The following is a 6,000-nucleotide window of genomic DNA, read 5'->3' on the forward strand; positions in this document are numbered from 1 at the left end:
AGAGGACAGTGAGAAAACGAGTGATCCAGAACCTGCAGAATGAAACACTCTGAAGATACTGAAGAACAAAGAGGTTGGTGTTTATTCTTCATTCATGCATGATGCTGAACAACATTCAATGTTCTTGTACATTTAGATAAACTATCAAATACATACTGAACTTTTTAACGACAACATTCATGTTAGAAAGATTTAAACACTTCTGCATATTTAGATATTCATGTGTGTAAAAACTGAGACAACGGATTGAGATTATTTTCTTATCCTCCCATCATGCTGTAGAAAGAGCCCAGATGATGTCACTTCCTGGTGTCACAGTTTTAAGAAATCCTCTGGTTTTAAAAGGAGGAAAATCATGTCAGAAGTAACAGGGTTGAGTGAATCATGTAGGACACTGATAATAACACATTTAAAGATGCAGTCAGTCTAGACTTTGAGCATGTGAACTTTCTACAGACACGGTAACCATCAATATATGACGTGATATATTTTTAAAAACATAAATAACAGATAATAATCACTCATGTGTGATCAATGTGACAAAACATTTCTCTGGGGATCAAACCTGAAGAAACACCTGAGAGTTCATACAAAGGATAAGCCACATTCATGTTCTGTGTGTGGAAAGAGTTTTTCACAGCTGCAATAGTTTACATGCAACATGAGAAAACACACACTGGTGTGAGAGAGTACATGTGCTTTCAATGTGAGAAGACTTTTACTACAGCAAACAATTTAAAAGTGCAGCACCAGAGAATTCACACTGGAGAAAAACCTTTCAAGTGTTCACACTGTGACAACAGATTCAGTCAATCAGAACATCTGAAAACACATGAGAGGATCCACACTGGAGAAAACCCTTACAAGTGTTCACACTGTAACAAGAGATTCAATAGGTCAGGAACACTGAAAACACATGAGAGGATCCACAGCAGAGAGAAGCCGCACACGTGTGATCAGTGTGGAAAGAGTTTCTCTTTTAAAAGTCAACCTGAAGATACACATGAAGATCCATGCAGTGGAGAAACCACATCACTGCACAGTCTGAAGTGAAGTAGTTCATTTTTATGTGCTGAACAAAAAAATCTCTTCTTGTGTAAGTTAGCCACAGCCAAATCTCTCCTCTCCAGCTATAGTTGGCGGCCATGGGCTACAAGTTTTATTTATTTATTATTATTTTTTTGCAGTTACAAAATGTCTTTTTGTACCTGCATCAGCAAATTATTCACAAAAATTTTAAGCAAACAAGTTTAACCCTTTAACGACCCAGTGGTCCGCTGGCGGGATGATAGAATGTTATAAGTGTGACCGTATGAATGAGGTAAGGCTGGTGATTGACGCTCATAAACACCAATCAGCAGTGAGTGGGCACTATTTCAGGGCTGGTTGGTTTCAGCCTGGGATGCGTCACGTCCGGATCCTCCCCTTTTTCTGTTTGTTTCAGCGGTTTCAGGTATGTGCTGTTAGCACATAGCATTTTGCTAACTTTTGTTATTATTGCTCGTTGCACTAATATCTTGCTTGTTGTACACCAGCCTGTCTTTTCATCAGGTTTGTGTGTTTCTCCGTCGGATGCTATTTTGGATGTGATTACTGCCCTCCTTTCAGGTATGAGGAAGTTTTATTGTAAGCCAGGTCTCGTTTCACTGAGGGGTGGGTGGTTTGAGTAATGTGCAGTCCCTGTACTTCAGTTTACCAGCGGATTATTTGAAGGCTGCGTATCCTGAGAGGTGAACTGATTGTAAAACTCGTCTATCCGCATTTGGATTCTCCCTTTCGTCCTGGGCGATTATTATTGCAGCTCGGCTCTTCCTCCACTGCGCGCCGTATAACAATATCGGATTACAACTATTTAAAGGGACTTCTGCTGCTGCTGTTTGCTTTCTGTGATTTGTTCTAATTTACACTTACTAGTTTACTTTGGGGTGGAGGGACGTGCATTTATTGGGGCGATTTGAATCCTGTTTCCCTTAAACTTTTAACAAAGTTTTTCATTGTTTATTTTTTATCTTTTTTTCCCATGCAGAGTTGTATTTTGTGAATTGTACTGTGCTGTGGTGATTGTTGCCCATCGTGTTATGGTGGAATTGTGACTTCAATTTGCATTTCATTAATTTGTTTTTGAGATTTACTTATTTTGTTCTTGATTTCTTTCAGGAGCTGGGGTCCCACGGGTGAAAGATCTTTGGTGGTGGTGCTGCTTCAGCGTTTGCCGTGTGACACTTTTGAAGTGTACGAGTGTGTGATCTGAGTTCACGGTGGGGTGTGTGTGGAAGTGTGCTTTTGGATAACTAGCGCTGGTGATCACTCCGGTGGGTAACCCCAGCCCTGTAATTAATTATATTATGTTTTGTTTATTTGAAAGTTGTGTAATTGGTTTTGTTTAATTTTTTTTTTTTTTTCTTGTTTCATCTGTCACTGGATCTTTTTACAGTGAGGATATTTTCTTTTTGTTTCTTTGTAATTCTGTATAATTTGAGTTTGATTTCTGTGTTTTTTGAGTTCTGTCTTTTTGTCTTGTGGTATTGGTTTTGTGGATATTTGTTTCTTCGAGTTGTCACTGGAGAGAAAGCTGCCATGAATGGCACCATATCATTGTGGCTATTTTAAGTGATTTTTCTATCATGAATTCAAGTTGTGAATAAATTTTGTACCTTTTTTTTTTTATTTTAATTTTTTTATATGATGCCCACGTTTCCTGCCTACCTTTCTTTTTAAGAGAATCGAACCTGTGTGACCTAATAATTAAACTTTGGGGTTATTTCTATTTCCGGGGTGAAACCCTACCAGGTGGCGTAGTCGAATTTTCTACAAGTAGATAAACTTGGGCTTGTGTGTGTTAACCTGGCTGCCAACCCCCTGAATTTTTGTGATCACTGAAGCCCCGGGTATACTTTGGCCGTCTGCATTTGTGAATTTGATGATCATAATTTTCGTCATGCGGCAGGCTTGTGGCCCATCCGCATGCAGCCCAAATTTCGAGACTGTGCAGATGGTGCACATGCAACAGCGCATGCGCAAGCAAGACGGAAGAGCCCACTAGGTGGCAATACACACAGTACTGAGCACAATGTGCAGTCGTCAAAGAAGAGTGTAAAAAGCGATTCAAAAACAAGACGAATAAACTCAGAGGCATGTTTTCCCCATCGTTTTTTTAATTCCTGTTCTCTTGGTGTATCTTCTGAACTATGTTGCAATGGTGGATGCACGGACACGACTGCACGCGAGACACGTCCAGGCGCGGAAAGTGAAGTATACCCGGGCTTGATGGCGCACTGTCTTTCCGCACTCACGGGCAAAGAATTATCTTTGAAAGGCTTGCACACTCAACTGTGCGCGAGATGGAGCAGAACGTGGGAAATGACATATACCCGGGCCTTAACCACTCCAAATTGTAGTGGACTGGAGCGGACGGCTCACTTTGGGAAAAATACCCCCCCAATGTCCCCCATGTTATTATGTCTTGACATGTAGTTTAACTGTTGCTGGTTGATCTGAGAGGCATTCTGGGATACCTGGCTGTCTCAAGTCCCCTCTCGATGCATCCTCCATAAAAGTCGGATCAAGAACACATTCAGGGATTTGAACTGTACTTGGCTAGATGTGAACTTTGAATTGGATCAGTACTCGGGCAGCAGCTGATGACGTTTCAAGAACAGACAAGAACGCATATTAAAAATGGATAACTAGTGAATGAATGAGGCATTTATATAGCACTTTACTATGTACTACTGCACACCGTAAGTGCTTCACAATCACATCAGGGGTCGCTTCCTCATCAACAACCTGGATAATTCAACAGCAGACACAGAGCAACAGCACCAAGATCAAATCTGTGGTTTATTGATAAAGAAAGCACCTATTTGAAAATTTGATCTGACGTTGTCGGAGTTGTGAGATCCAGATGATCACTGGGCGTTCAGCGTTCATGTACCCCGCCGAGAGCAGCCTTACCTCGGCTAGTCCTTCTGATGTTTGCTGCTGACTCTGTAGTGGTTAAACGAGATATAACTCATTAATCTATAATTTGTTCCCTGGAAAATCGTTTTGGCTGAGGGTAAAGTAAAGTTTCATAACTTTATATATTTAGGCTATTTAACTTTACCATTGTAGTCTATTGGAGCGCTGACTTTGAACGTTTGACTGAACTGTTTGCTTTCATTTTTATTGTAGCTTCTTATACCTGTAAATGTAAATGGCTGTTATTGATCATTAAAACTGACATTTAACAAAATGAGACAGAGTTGTGTTTTATGATTGCAAACTATATGCACATATTGACTGAACCACATGTGTTTATTATTTTTAAAATGTAAATGAAAAGAGGAAGTTTTATAGTTCTGGTTTATACCATTCTGGTGTTTAGTTTGTTTGGTTGTAAATATACATGTAGTGAAGATAATCATTGACTGCGTTGCCTGAACCACATGCATGGGTATTAAAATGTTAATTTTATTGTTGCCTAAAATATACATACAGAGATAACTGGAGTGGCCAGAATATCAAATGTCAAGTGTCCCCAACTAAGCAAGCCAAAGGCGACAGCGGCAAGGAACCCAAACTCCAACAGGTAACATCAGGTGACAAACAGGTGTTAAAATGGAGAAAAAAACCTTGGGAGAAACCAAGCTTAGTCAGGGGGCCAGTCCTCCTCTGGCGAACAGTGCTTTGTTATGATTCAGGTTGCTATCATAAGTCCGATAGGATCGCAACATTTAAAGTATTTAATCCGGTTCCATCCAGTTGAGGATCGTATTCATCACACCGGTATGGACGTGATTTATGTTGAGGAACTGTGGCACTGGCTGTCGTGTCGATGAGGCCTTCACAACGGATGATCTGAGTCATTCCTGTTATGCAGTGACCTTTACTGTGTCAATGATTTATTTACTCATAATATTTATAAAATGAGTCACATATTTTTAAGAAATGGCTTAAATTGTATATTTAGGTCTTCTTTATCACTTAAACAGAGATAATAGATTTTTTTAAAACTATTTTGTATTTTACACACCTTTTTATTGATGTATGCATTCAATTTTATCATGTCCTCAGTGCAAAGTAATCAACTTTCAGAAGAAATATAAACCATGAAATAATAAAAACCTCAAAATATTTTTAAATTATGTTATAGACTAGGCTAAACTGCCTCTAATCATACATATCATGTGAAATATATAGTTTTTTTTTTTTTTCTTCAATTACCGTGTCCCTGAAGTCATCTTCCACCCTGTTAGGATGTACCTTCTCGCCTTCCAAAACTGACTGCAATAACTTTTTTTTAGTTTTTGAAATGTTATCCTACTTGTCCCACCCTTAAAGTTCCACCCTGTTAGGCTACATTATGGAGATTTTTTAAAAACAAATCTGACATAGTTATAAAAGTTCTGTTTATCTGTAGAAGGTTAGCTAGCTTAATGTTGATCACCCGGTTAGATTGATGACCTAACAGGGTGGCATGTGAAGCTAACAGGGTGGAAATTCTAATAGAATAAATAGTATTAAATATATATAGCAAATTCTGTACATATGTGTATGTTATATAAATTATTTATTTCTTAAAATTTTAACATTCAAATTGTAATAATAATATAAAGATACTGAATAATGAAAATAAACTGCACAGTTCTTTATAGAACCTTATAAAAAGGGGCTCTATTCAGCACCAAAAAGGATTCTACTATTGTTACAAGCCAAAGGCCCTAATTTGGTACTGTTTAGAACAATTTTTCTAAACTTAAAAGTTATTTTTCAAGTCTAATAAATGTTTAAATTGATCACAGTTATACTGTAATGTGAATGTATATAATGTAAAAAATATAGATTTCATTATTTTCATAGAAACATCAGTACCAGTATTAGTATAAGTGACACTGGCCTTCATTTAAAAAAAAAAAAAAAAAAAAGCAATTAAACAAGTATTTAAAATATACTGTTGTTATTCAAAAATGGGCATTCTCTAGCCATCTGAGCAGAGAATTGTTTTGCCACCATGATTGA

The sequence above is a fragment of the Megalobrama amblycephala genome, linkage group LG18 (assembly GCF_018812025.1).
Source record: "Megalobrama amblycephala isolate DHTTF-2021 linkage group LG18, ASM1881202v1, whole genome shotgun sequence".
NCBI lineage: Eukaryota > Metazoa > Chordata > Actinopteri > Cypriniformes > Xenocyprididae > Megalobrama > Megalobrama amblycephala.